A 27,007-nucleotide genomic window follows, 5' to 3' on the forward strand; every position below is an offset into this window, starting at 1 on the left:
TATTACACAATCTAGATCAATTCGTGTTTGATTGCAGATGGTACAATGGTGTTGAAGGGAACCAGAAATAGAAGATGGGTGTTGAGGATGGAAAACAACTCCAGCACTAGCCCCTTCCAATTAATGAGCAGCTTCTTTTTTTTTTTTTTTTTTCTGGGAGACGTTTTTTCTTTTCATTTTGATTATGACTTTTCTTTTTGAAGGTGTTAGTGATGACTTATCTTTTTGAAGGTGTTAGTGGGGTGGGTGTGTTGTTAGTGGTGAGGATGTAAACTACAATGTGGTGACTAGATTGTGGGATGCTACCACTACGGCCCCAGCCCTTTTCCCAATAATGAGCACCTTTCGTTCAAAGAACTATTGATGATTGACTTCTTTGGTTGCTTGAAAAGAATGAAGAACATGGTGCCGTTGTTGTTGTTGTTTTAGGTAATTTAGTGGAGAAGATAGGCCTTCACCTATTTTTTTGTACAGATAAATTAGGGAGTTAACTTTTTTTAAAAGATGTAAGTTGTTGTTGCTGTTGAATTAGGTTATTTAGACATGTCTTTATATTGATTCAAATATTGATTCAGATTGGTCAAGGGTGTTGGTTAGACAAGGAACTCAAATGGGAGTGCTTGAAAAGGGTTCCATCTAGAGGTGGGGCCTTTGACAAATAATTCATATAATTCTTGGTTTGGTATAAGATCCCATCATATAATGAAGAAGGCCAATCTTATTTGCTTCTTAACTTCTTGGGAAGACATGGATTTATTAATGGTTTGGTTTGTATAAAGTTGCAACCGTAAACAATCAAAACAAGGTGCACCACGAAAGTGTATTATAAGATATAATTTTGACGTCCAAAATGAAATGAATTTATGATAAAGCACGATGTATATATATTTAAAAAATTCTTTACCCCTACACCGGCAAGATCACTTACAATGTCCAATCATAATCAAACCACTTTTGAAATAAATAAAATCGGTTCTCAATTGCTATCTCTTCAAATACAATTCTTTATTCAAGAAACAAAACTAGAATTTATTGCTTTATGAGAAGAGAAGTAAATATTTTAAAAAGGTAAAATTGTCGGAGATTACCTCAACCGGACTTAATACACCCCATGCCGAGTCTCCTCCTTCCGATGGTACTCGAGATCTATGATCAGTATGTTGATTTTCCTACTATGGCAAAAATCTACTCAATGACTTAATCTTCATCAAGCATCTTAGCTTGATTTTAGAGAGATGAGAGAAGAATATAAAGAGAGATATCTACTAGCAAGGGGTTCCACTCCTTTGCCACCCAAAAAAAACAAAGGTGATGCATACCACCAAAATATAGTGTAACTTAGAGAGAGATAAAATTGGGGCATACCTCCCCTTTGGAAGAGAGAGTAATTTTGGGTAGGGAGAGAGAATTGTTAAAGAGAGAGAAGAGAATATGTATCTTATATTATGAGGGAACACCTCTTTTTATAGACTTTATATGTCATAGATTTTGCTTCAATTCATAGGGTCAAATCTCAATCATCGATCTAAGGAGACTTGTGGGGTGAGAAATTTGAGCCATCAATCTCTTTGATCCACCATCAAGATTTAAAGAGATGAGCTAGAGCCTTATCCTCTATTTTCTAAATCTATTCCCATCAAATAAAGAAAGCTTATATTTTAATATACCAAATTCTTAATTATTTTATCAATCAGATTTAACGAATTAGTAAATATCTCAAATATTCAACCTTATCACATAAGTAGGCTACACCTAAAAAAATAAGCCAACTAAGAAGATAAACATTCTTCACAAGAATGTTATGTGAATGGGTAGAGGCGTGCCACCCTTTTGGTGGCCACGTGTGGGGCCCACCTAATCCACATCCTTTAAATTTTGGGCCCCATAGTTTATGAAGGTCCCATATATTTTTAGAAAATATTTTATTTCGTATTTAATTTTTTTTTTAAATCTTATATTTTATTTAAAACATTGAAAAAATAATTTCTCTTAATTTATAAATTCAAATGACAAAAATAAAATATTAGAAGATTCACAAATATTCAAATAAACATTCTAAAAATCACATAACATAAAATTAATTAAAATTAATTAATTTTGATAGGAATCAAATCCGTTAGATCTAAGAAATTATCGATACATGGGAGCACTCCACCTTCAACTGTGAATCACGATCCGCCTAGCTTTCTCAAATTGACCCAACAACTCCCATGACCCACAGTCCACTGTAGGGGTTCATGATTGGACCACCAAAGTCAGCCAATAGATTAAGGGACGCAATCCCAGTTTATGGATTTCGAGTTCTCTCCTAGAGACAAAAATCATGGTCCTTCTGACCATGATGCAACTATGACTCTATAGTGCATAGGGGTAATCTCTCGCACATGTACACGCTTCACTCTCATTGGTGACTATCAAAACGGCTAGCTATGTACATACTGTGTGATGATATAACGATGAGGTTTTAGCCCTGTCTCTAAATGCTATTCATCACATGCAAGGGCTACACAGTCCATTGGCTCTCATCTAAATATTCTCCAACCTCATCAAAGGATAACCCACTAAACCCTTCTCGATAGATCCCTATGTCCAGGTATTCAAACCTTGGCTGGCCTAACTGGTCGAGCCTAGTCCGAGTATTAGCAAATAACATTTACCTAGTATAGTCCACAAAAGGACCACACTCCCATTGAGTTTATGTTCCACTATATAAAATGCTCATACAAGCTCTCATAAGGCCTTTCAAGGCAACATAAACCCAACACAAAATTCTTATAATAGCTTGATAATTCATTTTCATCTCTAATTATAAAACTTTGGACAATCCAGATAATGTGTTGCATGATGCGTGGTTTCTGGTACTCAAAATCTTTCTTTTTTTCCCTATATTCATACATCTCAATGTTGAGATGATCAATTAGAGGGTTTTCCAATTTCAAAACAACATTTTACAATGGATTTCTTAAGTGCACCCTAATTCTACATTTTAAAGTTCCAACCTTATATAAATCATTTCCTTTATTAGTTGTTCATCCTTGTTAAGTTGGAGTGGGGAATTTATACACATAAAAGCAAAGAAGAACGCATTAAGTGCAGCATAAAATTGGGCGTTACTTAAGCCTTGTCCTCGAGAAATCGAATAGATTCCCAATTTGTCGACGCATACTTATCGGCAATTAAATAGTTTGTAGTTCATACAGTTCATTAATACAAGATTGAAGAAATGATTGAACTAATCTCCAAATCCAACGTTTAAGTAGAACAAGTATACAACTCATATGAACCCTGAACACAACCAAGGAGGAGTATGATAGGCCAGGTGAAGCATGAGCCTGTATCTTCCTCAAATAAATAAATAAATAAATAACAACCAAGGAGGAGTAAGATAGGCAGGGGAAGAGCCTTTATCTTCCTCAAAAAAAAAAAAAAATAAATCCTCTATTGGATAATGAAATTCATACCTTATTAAAAGAAAAATTAGGAAACTTTTTAACCATGCATGTGACTAACCTAATTCACGTACCAAGCTCCAAGAATTCTAAAAATAAAAAGCAATAAATAATAATCAGAAAGCATCCAAATATAGGGGCTTTGGGAACTCTTTGGTTGTGGAATTAGGAATTCCAAACATCGAGATTCCATCCAAGATCATGTACATAGTTCAATAAATATGAAATACAAAAAAAATACAACCACAAAACAAGTGCAATAAATAAAGCAAAAACAAAAGGCACACCACAAATATACATGATTTATGTGGTTCATTCCGTAGGTTTGCGTATACCGCCTCAACAAGTAGAAATCCACTATCACAATTAAGATTATAGTTTTGGGATACAAGAGATATTCCTCTCTCTAAACATCAGCAAAAGCCTCACCGAGCTTCCCTTCTAAACCCGTTATCCTGATTGAGCAACGCTGTTGATCAACCTCATCTTTTCTACCGCTACATCACCTCCAGAAAAAAACGTTGAGAGCAACAAAGAGACATTCTCTCTTTAGAAGTAGAAGTTGAACCAACGCAAGTCCCATAGGAATTCCGCCTCTCTCTAGGAGGCCATGTTTCTCTCTCTAAAAGACCTATCTCCTTCTTAGATATCCATTCCCATAACCCCCAAAGGGGTGAGTTTTATGTCTTCCTTGACCTTCTTGCTTCCCAAAAACCATTCTTTCTTTCTACCTTAATAATCTCAATCATTTGAGAAAACATAGGAGTGGTGATTTTAACTATCACCAAACCTAACAATGTCGACATTTATTAAATGGATTTCTTGATTTCTTCTATCTTGCCATCATATTGAAATTTTGACAAATACGTTGCCTCCATATTTTTTTGCCTTAAACTATGTATCTATCTAACTTTAACATTCACTTTTTCGTTATCTGAAAATTTAAAACATAGTGCCGTATATACCTTGTGCTCTAATGCCAGTTCTATGGTCCTTAAGAACCCTTTGCTTACGAAACTAGGAATCCCAAATATCGGATCTTTCCCAAGATCGAGTACATAGTTGCCTAAACACGAATAGATTAATAAACATATAGTGAGTGTAAGAAATAAAACAAAACAATAAAGCAGACCACAAAGACACAAGATTTAGAATCCCTTTCTCTTTTTACTATAATACCTTCAATTATTTGAAAAAACAAAACATAGAAGCAGTGATTTTGAGTATCACCAAACCTAACACTAAGCAACTGTATTGAGCTCCTATTACCTCTTAATGTGCATGTCCCACTAAAGTACCGTTATTTCAAAAGTCATTTTCTTTTTCATGTTATTACACTTATACCCAATCTATTCACGATTTTTAAAACTAACACAAATGCCCATTATTAGGATTTCGAAGGTCTAAGTGTATCAAGCTCCTTAAGTGTCTTCAAGGGCCAAAAAAAATAGGAAACATTGACAACAAAAACTTTAGATTTTAAAAATCTGAGGTTTTTCTGATGAAGGAACGACCTCAGATTTTCAAATTTGTAAGCTTTTGTTGAAAGACTATACAAAAAATAAGTTTGACAAGAACGAAACAATGTTAGATTTTCAAAATTCGAGGTTTATAATACATAAAGAACTTCAGATTTTAAAAATTCAAAGTTTTTCTTTCGAAGGAAGACACTTCCAATACTTTGGACCAATGGTTTAAAAAGCCGATCGGTGACCCGGATCGGGCACCTAAAAAACCGATCCGGATCGGTAAATAGGTGATCCAGATCGGGAATCGGCTGAATCGGTCCGATTAGAGCTTCAAAAAAATCCGAAAAAATTATTAAAATTCCTTATAAATGTTGTTTTTTAGGAATCCAATAAGAAATGTAGGTACTACATTATTAACTTTCATTGTTTTCATCAATTTATGAATATTGAGATGTTCTTTCTATGTATGAACTTATGTTGACCATTAAATTTACATCACATAAAATAAATCATAAAATTATCATGGATTAAGTATATAATCATATATGAACTACAATAAAGAGTTGACTAAATCAATGAAAAATTGGCCACTAAAATCTCGAATTGGCGGAAAACCCTAATCTGCTAAAAAAACCCAAATTATTACAACCTAACTAACTATAATATTATATACCAACAATATTTTATAATTATTTTATTATATAAATAATAACAAATCCAAAATATTTTATAATATCATCTAATTTAGAATGTATTATTGACAACTGTAAGAAAAATAGTACACTACATGATCTATAATATAAAAATTAATAAATAAAAAAAAAGATTTGGTTATCAATGTAGAAATTATTAGAATGCGTACCAATTTTTTTTAATTTTTTAGGTTTCTAGAATAAATTAGGGGAAGAGATTGTTAGTAGAAAGAGAGAGATTTCAAATGGCCTCATTGTATGAATCCTATCTTTAAATTAATATTACTAAATTTATGTTAAAGACCATCATGTTATAAAAATAAAAAATATAATTAGACCATTTATTCCTAGGTTGTATTAAGAAATACCTTTTATTTTTTTGACAAGAAATACTTATTTTGTTATCTTTTATTTTTTTTTAACAAGAAAAATATGATACTTGTTGATTTTTTTTTTTTTTTGACAAAAGAAGAAGATGTTGTACTACATTTTTTTTTGCTTGTTGTATTACTTTTTATTTTTTTTATCCTATGAGGTAGTACTAATTTTTTAATCCTAATTAACTAATTAATTAATTGTTACTCATATAATAAAATAATACCATGATATAAAATCTTAATAGAGTTTTATGTTTTTTTGGTAAGTAAATTTAAATTTTTTTGGTGAAAGATAGGGGTGATGGGCACCTAATTATTATATTTAATAATTTTTTTCTTTTTTTATCATCAAATTTCATTGCCACAATCGGAGATACAACTTTCTTATTCATGACGGGCGTACACCGTCGTGCGTACACCATCGCGCGTACATCATCTCAATGGAATTTATCCCAAGCTAATAATATTTGCCAGCGTTTTTTCAACTCACATATATATCCCACATCGAAGCGAAGTGAGAAGAATGAATACTATAAAAAAACCCAATGATGTGGTTGCATTGAATGTTGTCTTGGCAGTGTATTGCATGTTGAGACTTTTTAAGCTGGCAATCAAGTGACATTTGGCATTCACGTGGGGGAGTAGGGCTATAGCGGGAGTTCATTTGGCATTCACGTGGGGGGAGTAAGGCTGAGTGACATTTGGCATTCATGTGGGGGGAGTAAGGCTGTGGGGCATTCTCGTAGGGGGAGTAAGGCTGTGGGGCATTCTCGTGGGGGGAGTAAGGCCGAGTGACACGTGGGGGGAGTTCATTTGGCATTCACATGGGGGGAGTAAAGCCGAGTTCATTTGGCATTCACGTGGGGGGAGTAAGGCCAAGTTCATTTGGCATTCACGTGGGGGGAGTAAGGCCACGTAGGGTGGAGCACCAGCAATTCACGTGGCGGGAGAAAGGTGGAGTGCCAGTTGGCATAAAAATGTGTCACATTTCAAAAAAACCAAACTAGGGTGGGTGCATAAAAAGAAAACCGGATTCAAAATTGAAAAAGTAAGGAACGCCGGTTTTATCGATACTGCATTTGGATCGGTTATCAACGATACCCAATCTGGATCTCCTCAGGATCAGATCGACGATTTTTGAAACACTGCTTCGGACTATCAAAATCCAAAGATAGGTTATTTTGGGGGGAAAAATCAAACATAGAGAAAATGGGTATGAATGTTATGTTTGTAACGGGGGTTTTCGTAATAATGGTAAATAACAATGCTATTTACATAACGTTTTTCCTATAGTGAATTATGTTTTATTAGGAAAAGGGCTGGGGTCGTGTGGTAGCATCCCCACACCTAGTTACCACATCGTGATGTCCATTCCTACCGCTGACATCTTCAATTAATATTTTCAAAATGTAACTCCCCAATCTATTGAAAAAAATAGGTAGGGGCTTGTCTTCCCTACTGAATTACCCAAAAAAAAGAATCCATTGAAGGTATACATTTTTTTGGGTAAATAAACTTTTGATAAATTTTTTGGTTACAGCTATATTCTTTATTTAATCCCACATTTATTAGCATAGCACATTGCCCAATTTCAAAGATTTTAAATCAACAACGATAAATAAGTTTAAATATTTTTTGACTTTGAAGGACATGAAAATAGTGAAAATAATTATGAGAAATTTTCTTTGATAAAAACATAAAAATGAACCTTTCTCATCTCTTTTAAAATTGGTTTTCTATGGGCGCTTTGAAAGTTTCTTGTTTTTAACCTTTTCCTATAAATAAACAGGGAATTTTTGCAATGTCCCATTTAAAATGGTGACTTTCTAGTTGTGCTAAGTGTGGGACTTGGCTTGAGTTTGTATTTGAGGTTCGAGTAGAGGAGCCAATGAATTTCCCAACCTTATTTCCCGTGAATATGTTTGGAGCTCTTATACTATGCTCCTTTAGGATCATACTATATATTTACTCCCTCGGGTAAAATACCAACTTTAGAGTTTTTTTTATTTGAAGTTTCGGGATCTATCTAATGATAATTAGATGATTATTTCAAAGAAAAAAAAAAATATTTCGAGTTCATAAACATCTAGATCATTCTCTTAAAAAATTCGACGATTCTAATTGGGATGGTTTTTTTTAAGTACGTAGAGAGTGAGTGTGGATTTTTTTTTTTTTTTTAATTTTCCTTGAGGTCATTTTATTTATTCTAAGGATCGGATCCCCAAAATTTGAGATAACAAAGATGTTCCTAGAGTAAGTTTTGCCCAAGGGAGTAAATAGATAGTATACTCCCACAGGAATATGAAATCTTTTGACATTTGTAATTGAGATTGTGACTTAATAAATGTGACCTTTGTTAGCAATAAGTTTAGCTTTCGTTAATGGAAAATGTTCATATAAGGTTGACACTTTAAGCTGTACATTTAAGATGCACCTCAAAAAATATCGGAGAATGCTATTTTGATATTAAAAAACCATCTAATTGATCATCTCAACATCTAGATATATGGATATGGAAATATACAAAAAAAGGATTTCAAGTCTAAAAAATAGTGCATCTTGCAACACAATATTTGGACCATCTATTTTCAAGATTTTCATGAGTTAGATATCAACTTGATTTGAACTATTTTTGGAGTTTAAAATTTTATAATTAGATATAAAAATAGATTCTCGAGCCATCCTAAAAGTTTTTGACACTAAAATTACATCTTATGACAAAGTTTAGAGGTGTGACTTACTTTGATTGATTGTTGAAGGTTGTAACCTTGCGCAAAACCTCACCCTTCAGTAATTAATCACTTGAGAACTCCACCTTAGTAAGAATCGTGATGGGAACTTAATGGATTGCATTCTTCTCTATGCTCTAGAGCCCACACTGCAGCCACCCCTCACCCCAACCACACTGTTTCTTTTTTTGGATAATTCAGTAGGGAATACAATCCTCTACCCATCTTTTGAAATAGTTAGTAGTTTTTGAAGTTGTCAGTGAGAATAGGAATGGAAGCTACAGCGTCCAACTGAGATATGGGGAGTGCTACCACTACGATCTCACCCCTTTCCCAAAAAATAATTGGGACTTTGAGTTCTTCAACACTTAGATCTCATCTTCCCAAAAACTAGATTGTCTTTGTTCAATTTAGGAACATTATTTCTTCGGGCATGTATTAGTGCCATTTGAAAAATTTTGTTATGAGGGAGGTGACTATATTGAAGAGTTTGTTTAACCAAGATTTAGAGTCCTAATAATACTTCTAAATTGAGTTTTACCCAAGCAACATGCATATGTAAGTGTCATTTCTCTCTACAGAGCCCGAAACCAAACTCTTGGGCCTTAAATTACAATCCATTTGGGCTTTAAAGCACAATCACTGGTGCATGTCATTCTCCATATGAAAGGTCCCCATAAAGCTTTGAGGAAAAAAAAGGTGAAGACCGGTTTACCTATTCATTGATCAAACGTGTTTCTTCAGGGTAAATATGTTCAGATCTGTTAATTTACATTCTTGTTTTTCAATAATCATGAACTACGATCTGACATAGATCATACCTTCTTCGTTTTTTTATTGTATGCCTCCCTCTTACCTTCCCCAATTTACTGTGATCTGAGTGTGAAAACAAACCCACTTCTCCCTCTCTCTCTTTCTCTAAACATGTACGTCTCTTTCTTTATTGTGGCTTTTTTATGTACCTTTTGAAAAAGCAACTTGTGTTCATTGCACATGCACCATTATGACATGGTCCCAAACACCTTAAAGGGGAACGTGGTTTCATGAAACTTGATCGGATTCAAATCAGACCACGTTTTCTTATGATTAGTTAATTAGGACCCGGTTTCTATGCGGCCAAGCCTGCATGTATAAAAATTTAAGCCTATTAATAAATTTAGTTTTGAGATGGATTTTTTGACTTAATTTTTAAGGAAATGAATCTCTAACATGGAGATCATGAATATAAAAGAATAAGTGATTTTTAAAAATTGGAAATAATAATTCTAGTAAGAAACATTTGGATTGTTAGTTTCTATTGTTTTTAGATAAGACACCTACTTACGTTTTTTAAACATATGAAACACCTACTTACATCCATCTTTAAGAAGGATGCTTTACATTGTTTGGACCACATATATAGTCATGCAGTCCAGCCCACGTGAAACAATTTTCTAAAATAAATGTAAGCAAAACAAATGCAATGGTATCTAGAAATATTGGAAAGGGTTTTAATGAAAGGTCTTTGACATTAGCGCAACCTTAAAATATGGAATTACAGATGCACCTCAAAAATCTATCGGAAATGTTGTTTTAATGTTGACAAACGCTTTAATTGATCATCTCGATGTCAAGATGTGTGAAAAAAAAAAAAAGTTTTTGGGTCCCAGAAATAGTGCATCTTGCAATATATTTTCTAGACAGTCTATTTTCAAGATTTTCATGTCTATAGACCTACATGATTTTAACCATTTTTGAAATTTTAAATTTTCTAATTAGATATGAAAATAGATTTTAAAATAATTCTAAAAATGTTTTTACAACAAAATTACATATTATGATAAAATTTGAAAGTGCGCCTTAATTGGATTGTTTAACGTTGCAACCTTATAGAAATCGCACCCTAAAGAGAAAGGACATGCACTAATTGAAGAGACAGAGTAGTAGAGATTAATAATAAATTTTGTTTACTTTAATTTTTTTAATTAAAAAATTGCCTTTTCTCTAAATTTGGAGTGTGCATGTGCACGTGATCTTTGGTGTGTGCATGATTTTATTTATGTGTTTTCGATTATGCGCGTGGCGCTGGTTTTGAGCTCCAATTTTCGGTTCCGCGGCCCAATTATTGTATGCTATTGTTCAATGTTATGTTGAGAAAAAACTAGTCCCATGGTTGAGAACATGTGACAATAAGCATCTTCTATGGTTTATGCTTCTGTTATGGTGTTTATTTTACACTCACATATTAGCCATTTGATCTCTTTTAATTCTATCGCGAGATTTTTCATTTTAAAAGATTCATGTGTAAAATATGGTTTCCTACACTATCGCGGGATTTTTCATTTTAAAAGATTCATGTGTAAAATATCGTTTCCTACACTATCGCGGGATTTTTCATTTTAAAAGATTCATATGTAAAATATGGTTTCCTCATAAGATATCAGTTTGTATTTGGGCAATATTGATATAAGGTGCCTTATGTGGGCTGTCATGTCTTAATATTTAGATTTTTTTTTAATGGACTGCAAATTTACTTCATCCATTTTTTATTTTGCAATTTTTTATCTTCTAGCATTCTAAAATTTGCTTATTGTATATTAAAAAAAATATGCTAGGTTAAATTGGTTTGGTCTATGAAAGCTGGGTGATCCTTGTTTAAACCAACCCGGTAGGAATTGTTGTGTAACTGCCAAAGTGGTGCAATCATGAGAACTTGGATGGTACTAAAATATTTGATGATTCCCCAATAATAGTTTTTGTTTTTGTTTTTCTTTATTTTGTTAAATAAAAAATTGTATGAATCATCAAGGAGCCCACAAATTGGCGTTGAGCCGTTAAAGATATAAATAAAACCCAAAGGTAGGTGTAAGCATTGTAGACCAAGAGGGTTTTAAATCCAAATGAGTAACTTCTTCGACATCTATGATGTTTATGATTAACCAACCCAATGGTGGATATAAGGACTTGTTGTTCACTAATAGGAGGATATTTGCATATTATAATCTCGGCTTAAAGGAGGAGTTGTGATGATGCACCAGTTCACTAAAGGCACTTGATTTTAATATTTTACGGAATGTTAATTGCGCACTTTTATAGGTAAATACGGTTTTGTGAGTATTAATATTTGAAAATCATGGTAGCCCTAAATCCCTATGAACTTGTTGGATACTTAGCTGGAATTGAAACTCTGAATGGATCTAACTTCTCTGATTGGAAGTAAAAGATTGAGATCACTCTAGGCATTTTGGATATTGATTTAGCCTTACGTGAAGATGAATCTCCCAAACCCAACAAAGAGAGCACAACCAAACAAAAAACTAAATATGGAAAATGTAAAAGGTATAATAGGATGAGCATCATGATTATGAAGGGGTCTATTAGTAAGATTCAACAAGGTGTTATTTTTGACGGAACTGATGTTAAGAATTTCATGAGCAAAGTACAAGAAGAATTTGTAGGTCCTACTAAAGTCCTAACAAACACCATTATGACAAAGTTGCTGACCATGAGGGTGACCATAGCTTTGTTAGGGGTCATATTATGAAAATAATTGATATCACAATTCAATTGAAGTCTATGGACATGAAAATCTTATAGGGTTCATTTTCAACTCTTTGTCTGTGCAATATGATCAGTTCAAGCTTGCTTATAATACACAGAAAGAAAAGTGAAGTTTGAATGAGATTCAAATTACGTGTGTTCAAGAAGAAGAAAGATTAAATTAAAATAAACTTGAAGTTGCACATTTAACAGAGACTAGATCAGGCAGAAAATGACCATTTAAAGCGTCAAAAAATAAAAGTTCTAGGATGCATACAAATTATCAATAAAAATGGACTACTACTTAGATTCATAAACAAAATGATTAGCAAGAAAAAAAAGTGTTTTTTTCGTAGGAAGAAAGCACATTTGAAGAGAGATTACCTCAAATATAAGAAGTGGATAGAAAATAAAGATATACGTCTGCAGTCAGAGACTCATTGATCGAGAGCGGAGGTTTATGATGGTAAATGGAGTTGAAGAAGAAATAAAGGTGATAGAAGTAGTTAGATTAATTCTAGACAGTAGTTTTGTATTAAATATAAAAAATATTCTTTAATCTCACATTAGTATGAAAAGCAGATATTTATAATTTTAATTTTAATTTTAGCAATGGAAATTTCTTCTTATTTCATAATAACTATATTATGGGTTCTAGAAAATTATGGGACGGTATCTTTTATCCCTGCTTGAGTGTAATGTGAAACATGAAAATATAAATGAATTCTTCTTTATTGCAACATAGAATGCTATGACACATCCCAAGAGAAAGGCTTCAGACACAAGTCAAGTAAGGAGTATAGTTTATAACTCAAATTTCCTTGTGTTCTCTAAGGGGTGTTCAAAAGACTATTGTTTACATATTAAATCATGTTCTTGGTAAAGTTGTGCTAAAGTCCCTATTTAAAGTTATAGAGTAGTAGGAAGCCTAGGTTAAAACAGTTGTATGTATTGGGATGCCTTACAGAAGCCAGATTTTATAACCTTTTTTAAAAGAAACTAGATTTATGATTTATTAATTGTTACTTTTGGGTTTGTAGAGAATCTTGTGGATGAATCCATTTACCTCAAATTTAGTGGGGAACAAATTTACTATTTTGGTTCTATATGTAGATGACATTCTACTGCCCAGCAATGACATTCATATGTTGCATGACACAAAATTATTTTTGTCTAAGATTTTTGATATGAAGGAGTTGGATGAAGCTTAATGTGTAATTGGCATCAAAATTAATCGAGACAGATCACAAGGTATTTTTGGATGGTCATTGAGAGGGTGCTCAAGAAGTATAATATGCATAATTGTTTTCCAGTTATAGCTCCTACTATTAAGGGTGATAAATTCAACAAATTAAAATGTCCAAAAAATAATATAATATACATAATTGTTCTCCAGTTATAGCTCCTACTATTAAGGGTGATAAATTCAACAAATTAAAATGTCCCAAAAATAACTTGGAAATGAACAATATGAATAATATTCTTCATGCGTCAGTTTTGGGAAGTTTAATCTATGCTTAGGTTTGCACCCATCCAAATATTGCTTTTGTTGTTAGTATATTGGGTAGTTATCAAAGTAATCTAGGGCTAAAACATTGGAAAGTGGCTTAGAAAATAATGAGATATCTGCAAGAGACAAAGAACATTATGCTCACATAAAGTAAATCGGATCATCTTGATGTAATTGGATATTCAGTTACAGATTTTACTGTCTATCTTGATAATAGGAAGTCGATATCAGGTTATATCTCTATGATGGCTGGTGTAACTGTTTCATGGCAAAGTAAGAAGCAGGTGGTCATCACTTAGTTGACTATGGAAGCAGAATTTACAGCTTGTTATAAGGCTACTAAGCACGCCCTATGGTTGCAATTTACATATTGCTATAAGGCTACCAAGCAAGCCCTATGGTTGTGGAATTTTATTTCGAGGTTTTGGGTTGTGGATTCTATTTTCAAGCTGCTAATAATTTTCTATGATGATTCTGTTATTGTTTTCTTATCTAAAATCAACAAGAGCTCAGACAATTCCAAGAGGACCCGATTTCTATGCAACCAAGCTCGCATATGTAAAAATGCAGGCCTATTAATAAATCTATTTTGAGATGGATTTTTGGATTTAGTTTTGAAAACATGGAATCTCTAACATGGAGATCATGAATACGAAAAAAAAAGTACATTTTAAAATTTAAAAATAATAATTCTAGTAAGAAAAAATTTGGATCGTTAGTTTTCATTGTTTTTAGAATGAACGCCTACTTGTATTTATCTTTAAGATGAATGCTTTATGCTTTTTAAACCGCATATTTAGTCATGCGGTCCAGTCCGCATAAAACAATTGTTGATTCCAAACGTATAGGAATTAAAATATCCTGTTGTAAGGGAGAATGTAAAGAAACTTGTAGTTTCCATAGAACATATCATTATAAAATTGATGATCGTTGATCCGTTGATCCGTTGACCAAGGGTTTAAGTCCCAAATTGTTTGCAGAGCTTATTGCTTGTATGTGTTTAAGAGACATACGGAACACACTTGGTTTGTGGGAGTTATAATGCTAGCATATAGCATATGACACTCACTTAGTTTGATTTATGTATATGTGATGCATCAAAGTTCCTATTTTGGCATGTATATATATAAAGCTAATATGATATAAAGTTTTGGACCGCTTTTAGGTGGGATGTGGATTTTACCATATCATAAGGTTGTTATCCACTACAAAGACATCCACCATAAAGGTTACATGTTGGAGACTATAGAGAGTGATGGTGCTAATACTATAACTATGACATTGTGTTATTTATAAGTATAATTAGCCTTTATGATTTGGTATTAGTAATTTTACTTGTCAAAGTACTGATTTTGATAGTGTATTTTTCATTTGCTTGAATCGATGATGTATTATCAGTTATAATTATTATTAACCAAGTGGAAGAATGCTAAGAAATATTCCTAATTTATGGCCTAAGAATAATTATAGAAGGGTAACATGTCCACAATTTAAATGTCATGATTATCACATATAAATATAAGGATCATTGATACCCACCTCCCTCCACTCTCTCTTAAAGATAAACTCTTTATGATGGGTTAAGAATAACAAAAGAAAAATAATGTGATGGTCTCATCTCTTGCTTATTCTCAATAAGAAAGTTCCCATCAAGTTTGGAGGAGAAAAGATGTGAAGACCGGTTCACCCTTTTAGAGATCAAATCCGTTTCTTTATAGCAGGTACGTTCAAATCTGTTAATTTGCATTCTTGTTTTTCGATAATCATGAATTACCATCTGATATAGATTTATATATATTTTTTAGTTTTTTAAATCTGTAAGTCTATAGCTTATTTCTATAAAACTACCTAAATTTTTTTAGAGATAGAAACTATCTCAAAAAATTTAGAGAGAGAAACTACGTCATATTTTAAGTTTTAGAGAGCAATATATTAAAGTTTTAGAGAGTGAAACTCTATCAAATTTTAGATAGTGAAACACTATCAAATTTTTGAGAGAGAAAGTACATGAAATTTTTAGAACTTTATAAAAAGAAACTACTTGAAAATTTTTAAAGAGAAATATATCAAATTTAATAAAAAAAAAAAGACATTATGATGAAGAATACAATCAAAAGCATTTAACGGCAAAAAGTAAATAATAATAAAACAAAAAAACAATGCATGAAAATATTATGCATCCATATACCATCTAAACAACAAAAATCTATTTTATAAAAAATACAAATAATTTTTTCCATAATCTTTTTCCGTGGATCCAAAGAAACCCCAATGCAAAAGTCAGTAACCCCGCTCTTTGACACGTACTGTTTCCTATCGTACATGACAGTAACCATCCCAAATGACACTGGCGCCATGCCATATACGTGGGAATATACTAACCGTTCAAAAAAACAACGTGGGTATAGTACTAAACAGAGACAAAAAGCGCGTTGTTGGTAGGAAGAGTGGTGGAGAGAGAGAGAGGGTTGCAGCATTTTCGTGTAGTTTTTGGTACTCTGTCCATTTCTAAAAAGTGCCCACATTTTGGCCCTCGATGTGGGAAAAAATTTATATAAGGATGCAACCTTATAATGTAGAACTACGGATGCACCTCAAATATCTATGGGACAATGTAGTTTTAATGATGAAAAGCCTTTTGATTGATCATCTCCGAGATATATAATCATGAAAAATAAAAAGATTTTTAAGTCTAAAAAATAGTGCTTTTTACAACATATTATCTACACCATCCATATTCAAGATTTTCATATGTTTATAGATTTACATGATTTTAACTATTTTTAAAACTTAAAATTTTATAATTAGATATAAAAATAGATTTTGAGATAATCTTAAGAACATTTTACATCAAAATTATATACCATGATAAAATTTGAAGGTGAACCTTACCTTTATTGCTACGGATGCATCCGTATGCCAACTCCACCCCTCGATGTGCATTCATGATGGGAGATACTCGCTATCATATGATGTCTTAATGCCCTGCGATGTGTAAAAATTTAAAAAAATAATAAAAAAAAGTTGTTTGGTGCGTCCAAATCTGCATATCTTATTATAAGAGTTTTGGAAATCTACACCGTCTACCAACACCGGGTCTCTTAAATAATAATTATTCAAAAAAAAAAGTAAAATCAACAGTTCAAATATTTTAACAAAAAACTATTATTTTTAGTTTTAAAATTTATTTGTTTTTATATATTAATAATCTCCATGTTAAAGATTATATATTTTTTAAAAACTTAAGATCAAATTCTATTTTAAAAATAAATTATTAAGGGGCACGCATTTCTAGATTTGAGTCTGTGAACTCATAAACCCTGTCCAAAAAATAAAGGGAGAAAAATATTACAGTAAAGGGAGATTCATAGTAAGCATCCTTTTTCATCTTAACTTGTATGTCGATTTAAAATTTTGCTAAGTAGGCCAAAAAAAAAAACTTTAATTGGTCCAAAAAAAACTTTGGGTTTCTCTCTCTCTCTAAACTCCACTCCATTAACATTCCCTCTCTTGTATCGTATTTATTAATTTATTTGTATTATACATTATGTAATATATTATTTTTTATTAGAGTTGTAAATAATTTTTTTTAATTAGATGATATTATAAAAAAACTTAAATTTATTCTAATTTGTGTAATTAAATAATTTTAAAATATAAATTAAAATTTTCAATTTCAATATATAACAAAAACTATAGAAACGTAAAAAATGCTAATTATAGAAATTTTTAGTGATAACAAAAAATGTTTACTATAATATTATAATTAATAATTAGGGAAAATTATGAAAAAAAATCCATTCTAGTATCCGTTATTATCAAAAGGGAAAAGTTTATATAAAGTTGCAACCTTAAAATGTAGAATCACATATGCACCTAAAAAATCTATCGAAAATATTGTTTTATTGTTGAAAAAACACTCTAATCGATCATCTCGACATCGAGATATATGAATATGAAAAAAAAAAGTTTGAGTCTCAGAAATTGTGCATCTTGCAACACATTATCTAGACTGTCCATTTTCAAGATTTTTAAAATTTAAAAATTTCTATTTAGGTATGAAAATAGATTTTAAGATAATACTAAGAATTTTTTACAACAAAATTAAATGTTATGATAAAATTTTAGATGCGCCTTAATTGGATTGTTTAAGGTTGTAACCTTGTAGAAACTTCACCCTTATCAAAATACGGAATACTTTCCCTTATTACTCGTATGTCTAGACTTTATAACAAATTTTTTTTTAAAAGACCAAACAGGTCAATTTCGGTTATTGAAAAACAATTTTTTTTTTAAATTTCCGTTTTTTCAAAAACCAAATTTCTTTATTTTCTAGTTTTTGAAAAACCAAATCTGTCGCGATAACATGTGATCCCCTTTGCTACATACAGACCAATCTGCTCACTCCCAAACCCAATTCAAAAATCTAGAGAGATAGGAAAAAGAACAAGGAAGTCTTAGAGAGAGAAAATAGTAGAGCAAGCACCTGAAAACAATCAATTCCTTCCGGCACAAAGCAGCAGCAACGTACCCCACAATTGAAAGCAATGCCATGGAGCCATAACGACATGGCCCAGCTGAAAATCACAATCTCCAATCAACAACACAAGAAAAACCATTAAAAAATTTACAAAAAATGACGATTAAAGGAAGAAAAACAATGGAATCGTGAAATTGTTCCTGGAATTGCAGAAGGGGAGGATTAGTAGGCAACCTTTAATCGATGGACGCATCCATCACAGGCCATCGCATAAGAGAGAGAAAGTACGAGTGTAACGATAAAGAATGCCATGCTTTCTTTGATTTGATGGTTCAACAAACTACAAATGTGAAGAGAATGAAAATGGGGAGGTTTTATAAGCAATTCGTGTGTGGATAGAAGTTATCAACATGGATAGAAGGGGAAAGAAACAGTGGATTATAGAAAAGTTCAAGAAAAATTCGGTTTTTGAAAAACCGAAATTTTAAAGTTTTTGGTTCTTGAAAAATTAAAGTTTTAAAATTTTTGGTTTTTCAAAAACCGAAATTGGTTTGATTTCGGTTTTTAAAAAACCGAAAATTAGTAGTTTCGTCTTTTTTTTTAAAAAGTTGTTATAAAGTCCAAAAAACCGAGATATAAGTAATAATAGAAAATATTCAGTATTTTGGTAATAACTGACACTAAAACGGATATTTATGTAATTTTTTCTAATAATTATACATTGATAACCAAATCTTATAATTTATTTATCAATTTATTTTCATTATAAAGTATGTAGTGTACTATTTTTTCTTATAATTGTAAATATATTTTTTAAAATTAGATCATATTATAAGACATTTTAGATTTGTTCTTAAAATACAAACCAAAAATTTTAATTTCAGTATATAATATTATAGTTAGTTAGGTTGTGATAATTTTGGATTAGTAAAACGAATTATTAAATGTTTGATGCTTTGATGTGGTACTAATTTCACTTTATATGAAAATTTATTTTTCTTATCTTATAATATAGAAGTGTTTTTTAATATTTTTAAATCAATATTATAATACTATATTATAATTAATAATTTTATAGATATCCAGATAAGAAAACAACGCCTCAGTATTCACCTATTTTTACAAAGTAATGAAAATACATAATACACCACTCCTAATTTATTATAGAAATTAAAAATACACTATTTTTAGAGATCTATAGTGACTTTTTTTAAAAAAATTGGGGCAGAAATTACCGATTAGCCCGATTCTCCAATCCAATCCACTGATTTGAAACAGGTGTGGGTCTAACAGATTCGTGTCACCGATCCACCTTTTTAAACATTGGTTTATAATGCACTTGCTATTGTATAAGGAATAATAACTTCGCTCATGTGGTCGCTTTTCATTGGTAAAACCTTATTCTACTCTCCTTTTTTTTTTTTTTTATGTAACTTTTTCAACCCTAGGACCACATTACTTCCTATAGAAGTAAGAAGTTTTTATAGAGCAATCATTTCATGCAACTGTTGTATAGTAATATGATGGACCAACCTTCAAAACCTATGTTACGGCCATTTGCTTGATTCAAAATTTGAAATATACACTCTTTTCATTCTACTGAACATTCACAAAAATGTAAAAAATTTGAAAACACAACTTAAAAAGTATTTTTTTTAGCCCAATTAACATAGATTGTTCATTTTGGTGATATGCTTAGATCTAGGCCTTAGAACGATTTTTTCATTTCGAATTTTTTTGGATGGCTTTCTTATCATTAGATAAATAATGTTAAAAAAGAAAAAAATGATTTTGAGCTTCTAAAAGCTAAGATCTTGAAATTCACCAAATGCATGGTCTAGATTCGTTTTTGGAGGGGACTCATTTAGGGTTCAAATTGAATGATTTTTTTTTTTGGGATTGATTATTGAGATGAAGAGAGAGTGTGTGTAAAATTTTCGATCATACAAATACCACAAACATGGTTTTCTAGAAGTGTCGTTGCATTATACTATGATACAACCGTTGCATGAAATCACTGCCCGTTTTTATATAAAAAAAACCTTATATAAGGTGTCAATCTCATATTATAGCAGTGAGGCTAGGGGTGGCAATGGGTAAGGTTCGACTAGACCTAGACCCAGACCCAAATGTATTCGAGTCCAGGTTTTGGACTTGACCCAAACCCGACCCGTCAGGTCCAAAGGTTGGACCCATACCTGTACCCATTAGGTCCTATGTCTATCCCGTTGGGTCTCAGGTTTGGTCGTGTAAGGACCAAGGTTTTCCAGGCCATAGAGACACGCACGACAGTAGGAGTCTGATAAGAAGGGGTAACGCAGTGTGTGAAGTAAGAGGGGGTGAATGAAAGAGCAAGCGCCGACTGTGAAGAGAGAGAAAGAGCCAATGCCAGCTGTGAAGCGAGAGAGAGAGCCAGCACCGACTGAGACGAGAGAAAAAGGCACCGCCGGTAGTGACGAGAGAGAGAGGCAGCACCGGCTGTGAAGAGAGAGAAAGAGCCAGCACAGACTGTGCTACGCCGTGTGTATCACTGACGTGTATGAACAGTGAATGCCACTTGTTGAGTGCATGTTGTCTTGCATGCTACCTGTCTAGTTGCACGTCATCTGTCACCACTTGGACTGCTACCCCAGCCACTAAGTACTTAAGCCCTCTTCTCTCAGTCTCAGGCCATTTCACTCCCTCCTCATCTCTCTCTCTAAGACAAATTTGGAGAACTTGGAGAAGCCCTTTAGCTCACTGTTAGGACAACCATTGTTGGAGTTGAAGAAGGTTGTGGAAGAAGGATGTGGAGGCACAACACATTTATGGTAAGTGGATTACTACCTTGTAGGTCTCTAAGTGTGAGTTCGCCATGAATTAAGCATGTTAATAGAAGTGTGAGTGATGATATGCCCACTTTTATGCTGTAGATTTTCCAGCCACGTGATTTGCATTTGCATGACCACAATGAGCATCAATCCTCCTTGTTCGTTCACAAAAAGTCTGAAATTTTGTGTCCTTGTGTATCTATTGGAAAGTGGAAGGTTTAAGTTAAGAATTAGCAAAATTAGAGGCCATTTGGGTATCATATTAAGTAGTAATGTGTTGTGCTGTAAATTTTCAAGAAGGTTTCATGTTCTTGCAATCCACTTTTGATCTATCCAATGAGGCTCAATTGACCTCAAATCACTACCAATGGAAAGATATATGTGCCTATTAAAATCCTTATGTTCAAATCTTGCTCAAATTCTTTATGCATGTAGAGTTATGCTTCAAAATATACCAGTAGTTCACTGTGGACAGTTTCAGTAAAAATGGAGAACTGATGTCTCTGTTATCATGGGTTTTTAACTAACCAAGCGAAGTTCGTTTTCTTCCAAACCACTGCCATTTGAAATATTTATGAGTAAGATTGAAATCACATGTTAAGCACATTTCGAAATTCCCTCTTGTTTGGGAGATATGGAATTAATTTTGAAGACATGTCACTGCCTTTATTATATAGCAGATTTCAGATGGAATGCCTCCATTCTCTTGAACTTTTGAGGGGCCAAAAGAGGTCCAATTATTTTCAAGCCACTCTTATTTGAAAGATAGGTGTGTCTAGTACAAAATTGGTTTTGGAACCGTCTTCAAATTCTAAACAAGTCGAAAGTTATGACCCTAGTTGTGAGCGAACATCACTGCCTGGAATTGCAGGAGCTGCCATTATGTGATACTGATACTGTCATTATGTAATACTGATACTGCCATTATGTGATATTGATATTGTCATTATGTGAAACTGATACTGTCATTATGTGATACTGATACTGTCACTATGTGATACTAATACTGTCATTATTTGATACTAATACTGTCATTATGTGATATTAATACTGCCATTATTTGATACTGATACTGTTATTATGTGATATTGATATTGTCATTATGTGATACTGATACTGTCATTACGTGATGTTGATAATGTCACTCTGTAACATTGACATTGTCATTATGTGATTATGTTATATGTGTCATGATCGCTACGCAATGGGTCCTCCATTGGTAGTGGATACTGTGATTCCGCTATATGCGATTCTGTTATATGCGCCATGACCGCTACGCAATGGGTCCTCCATTGGTAGTTGGATGTTTGACTCTGTTAAGACTGATATATGTGATATGACCATTGTACAACGGGTCCTCCATTGGTAGTTGGGTATATTGTACCTCGACTCCTATGATATGAGTGGAGTCGAGAGGCGACTGTAAATAACAGGGAGGGTCGCCCCCCCTAAATTGTCATGGGCACTATGCATTGGGTCATCCAATGGTAGTGTAACGCCCTCTCGCCTGTGGGTGTAAGGAGAGGGTCGTGTCTTGCAAGGCCGCAGTCTATCAAAAACCCTAAAGCGCCCCTAGGATGTGTGCGTGAGTGAGGATATTACGAAGTGGGGCCTCCACTTGTCATTATCCTCTCTCCTGAATGAGGGTAGCAGTCGCAAGAAACAGGATTGGCTTAGCCTGTTCGATGTGGCTTCTATTTCGAGAGTAACTAAATCTGTTCTACTTGTCTGAATTTAGCATTCTGTATGAACATCTCACTATAACTGTGATATGCATAAATGTGAATGCCATCTTGAAAACAAGTGATGCCCTGTTAACTGAATATTATACTCATTATACAACAATTAAATGTACTCTGATGTGTGGCCGTACTCTGTGAGACCAGTGCGCTTTCTGATGAATTATAGGCCATGTTATTATTTATATGCGTGTAGGCATGAATGCAAGGGTAGTGATCTACGTATTGGGCTTATATCTCACTACGTTTATTTTCATCTATGTAGAATGATAGCACTTGACTGGGGGAGTCGTGCAGTAGGGGGTGGTAGCAGGATTTTGAAGTTTCAGACCTATTTAGGATTTCTTTTTGGCCTAATGGGTGTTTGGTGGCATAGCCACATGTATTCTGTTTGATGTATTGAAATATCAGGCTTGTAGGCCTGGAACAATATTGTAAAGAATTTTGGAGATGGAATGTGTAGTTAATGGCTTTTAATTATTCAGTCTTTTGTGCTAGTTGACTGAGTTTTGTTTATTTATCGTGGTTTACTCTGATTCTTGCATTTATAACACGTATTGATGCCAATCCCACCTGAATGACGTACACGACCTCCGATCGCGATCTCGCTCTTTGTCGCCCTTCGGTTTGAGACGGCAGGGGTCAGGGGGCGGAGTCGTAACAGGTCAGGTCTATTGCCACCCTCACTATGAGCTTCCTTTTTTGTAGCCTACACTGGTGAACAACATAGTACTAATTTTTGAGGGATAGGCGATTAGAGAGAGAGAGAGAGAGAGAGAGAGAGAGAGACATTCGAGATCCAGAGAGAGAGCTATATCTCCAAGAAACTAAGAGAGGGAAAATTGCAGAGAGGGAGGATGGTGATGTGGTTTGGCCGTTTGGGGAACTAAGGGAAGACGAAAAGTATTGAAACGATTTTAGGGTTGGGGCTTTGGCCTTTGGGTAAACTTAAAATTCAGGTTTGGGTACTCGGACCTTGGACTATCTGCTTATCCTTTATTGGACCCAGACCCTACGCGTGCGTCCAAAACTTGGACCCGTGTCGGATATATCCGGGGGGTATGGGTCAGATCAGGGTCCATTGCCACCCCCAAGTGAGGCGTAGCTTAAAAATCCATATGAATAGGTTCTTGCGGTGTTTCAAAACCTTCAAATTGATCATCACAACCTCAATATATGTGAACCTAAGAGTAAAAGATTTCAAGTTTTACAAATGGTAAACCTTGTAACACGTTATTTGAAGCATCTATTGATAGGATTTTCAAGTGTTTATAGTTGTATACACAATTTTTTGAGCTTTGAAGTGTATAATTAGAGACGAAAGCTAATTTTCAGTCGGTGAACTCATAGAAATCGTGTCCAAAAAATGAAGGGAAAAAAATATTACAGTAGGGGGAAAATCTTGTATGTCAATGTAAAATTGCTAAGTAGGCGTTTGGGGACTAAATTTATAGCAGTGTTTAAAAAATCCCGATTTGGAATCAAGTGATCGGGATTGAGAATCGCCCAATGTGTCTCGGATCTACTAGTAAAACAGGATCGGAACGTAATACATGGGACTAAATTTATAGCAGTGTTTAAAAAATTCCGATATGGAATCAAACGATCCGGATTGAAAATCACCCAGACCACATCTTAGATCTACCAATGGAATCAAGCAATCCAAATTGAAAATTGCCTAGACAGTCTCGGATCTACCAAAACATGATCTAATCGGGTGTATGACATCACCGAATCACCGAGTCTGTGAAACTATATATTTTTTTAAACCCAAGGTAATAATCCGTTAAAAAGTATTTCTTACTCAATTGGCCACATGGCCCACTAGGTTAAAAAGATTTATAGAGGCTAAACCCTTTCGATATGGGACTAATCCATTCACCTTTGCAAACTTTGCCCAGGTCTTGCTCTCTCCCTCTCTCCCTCTTTCTTGGTTTATACCAAATAAAACTTTGGGTCTCTCTCCCTCTCTCACTCTCTTTCTAAACTTCACTCCATTAACAATCTCTCTCTTGTATCCTATTTATTAATTTATTTGTATTATATATTATTCAATATATTATTTTTTGCTAGAGTTGTAAATAATATTTTTTAATTAGATGATATTATAAAACAAAATTTAAATTTTTCTAATTTTTATAGTAAAATAAATATAAAATATAAACTAAAAATTTCAATTTCAATGTACAACAAATACTAATTATGAAATCTTTAGTGATAACAAAAAAATTTTATTATAATATCATAATTAATGATTATACATTGATAACCAAATATTAGATTTTATTTATTAATTTATTTTCATTATAAATTATATAATATATTATTTTTTCTTATAGTTGTAAATAATTTTTAAAAAAATTCTATGATATTATCAGATATTTTAGATTTTTCTTAAAAATATAAACCAAAAATTTTAATTTCAGTATATAAGATTATAGTTAATTAAGTTGTGAAGCGAATTAATAAATGTTTGATGCTTTGATGTGGTATTAATTTCACTTTATATAAACTTATTATTTTTAATCTTATAATATGGAAGTGTTTTTTAATATTTTTAAATTATTTTAATATAATATTATAATACTATATTACGATTAAATAATTATACAGATATCCAGACAAGAAAACAACATCTCAGTATTCACCTATTTTTACATTAATGCACCAGTCCTAATTTATTTTGTAAACTAAAATAGCACTATTTTTAGAGATTTATAGTGCTTTTTTGAAAAATAATTGAGAGAAAAACTGTGGATTCTCTGATTCGATCCATCGATTCAACACGGGTATGCTGTGATCAATTCGTGTCACTTATCTGCTTTTTTAAACATTGGTTTAAATAGTGTGCTCCTAGCTGTATAAGGAATAATAACTTCACTCATGGGGACACGCTTCATTGGTAAAACCTTATTTTACTCTCATTACTTCTAATTTTTTACCGTAACCTTTTCAATCCAGCGACCCAGATTACTTCCTAAACAAGTAAGAAGTTTCTATATAGAAGAGAGCCGTGATTCATGCAATAGTTGTATCATACGCACACCTTATATAAGGTGTCAATGTCATGAAGCGCACGTCAAACCTTATATAAGGTGTCAATCTCATGAGGTGTCAATCCTTATGTAATATGTAAGGTGTCAATCTCATGAGGCACACCGCGAAAATCTATAAGTATAAGTTCTTCTGGTGTTTGAAAATCCTCAGATTGATCATCTCAACTTCAAGATATGTATACCTAAAAGTAAAGGATTTCAAATATTAAAAATAATACATTTTATAACACGTTATTTGAACCTTTTATTTTCAGGATTTTCAAATGTTTATAGTTGTATTGTTCAATTTTTTGAGCTTTAAAGTTCATAGTTAGAGATGAAAACTAATTTTCAGCCACTGCAAGAGTTTACGACACCAAAATCACATCTCTCGACAGGATTTAGAGGTGTACCTTACTTCGATTGTTTAAGATAGTGCCTTATATAAACCGCACCCCTTCTATATTCACCATGAATGCCTCAAAAAATATTGTGCTAACAATAAAAAAGCCCGTTCAATTTTTCTGATGGACTGTTTTAAGAATTTAAATTATGTTTTGTAAAATTTTAATCGATGATTCCAAACTGGATCCAAAAATTTGAGCGGCGTCTATGCTATACTCCCTTGGGAGCTAGTATATTTCTACTCCCTTGGTTAGAATATCTACTCGGAAGGATTTTTTCAATCTGAAATTTTGGGAATTCCTTAATAATTACCGGATGATTATTCTCAAGCGAAACCTGAAATTTGAGTTTTCTAACACTTAGATCACACCATCTAAAAATTGGATGGTCTCTTTTGAATCTTGCAACATTATTTTTTTAAGTCCATAGTAAGTACAATTAGAAAAAAAATTTATTGAGGATAATCTATGGGCGGAAAAGGTTACACCAGGGACTTAAAATTAATTCTAAGTAGGGTTTAACTCGAGAGAGTAAATGGACATTCTACTTTTGTGTGAGTAGAATGTTTTTGGCAAATATAAAACAAAAAAAAAAAATTTTGATTAGTTTCTTTTCTGGGTAATTCAATGGGAAAGATAGGTCCCTACTTATTTTTTTCAAATAATTTAAAAGGTTCAAGTTGTTAATGAGGTGGTGCAAGTGGGAATGGAATTTTTAAGGCGGTGACTAGGATGTGGGGGTGCAATCACCACCACCGAGCCCCTTTCCCTTGATTAGGCTTTTTAATCGAGGG

At 32.9% G+C, this 27,007-nt stretch overlaps 1 long non-coding RNA gene across 3 annotated transcripts; it reads right to left on the bottom strand.

Annotated features, from left to right (window-relative positions):
* Positions 1-212: 212 nt before the first annotated feature.
* Positions 213-18,667, bottom strand: LOC110008103 (uncharacterized). 3 transcript variants are annotated; one of them, XR_002282618.2, is made up of 4 exons: positions 18,460-18,569; positions 18,232-18,322; positions 16,638-16,730; positions 213-1,169 (listed from the first exon to the last, which is right to left on the bottom strand). It is a non-coding gene; the product is annotated as an uncharacterized LOC110008103 (long non-coding RNA). The 3 variants fall into 3 exon arrangements; XR_016058921.1 differs by having other exon boundaries at positions 1,089-1,172; positions 18,460-18,667; XR_016058922.1 differs by lacking the exon at positions 213-1,169 and having other exon boundaries at positions 18,232-18,336.
* Between the last annotated feature and the right edge of the window lie 8,340 nt (positions 18,668-27,007).

This window comes from Amborella trichopoda, chromosome 7, assembly GCF_054954075.1.
Source record: "Amborella trichopoda isolate Santa Cruz 75 chromosome 7, AtrichopodaSantaCruz75HAP2 v2.0, whole genome shotgun sequence".
Taxonomy (NCBI): domain Eukaryota; kingdom Viridiplantae; phylum Streptophyta; class Magnoliopsida; order Amborellales; family Amborellaceae; genus Amborella; species Amborella trichopoda.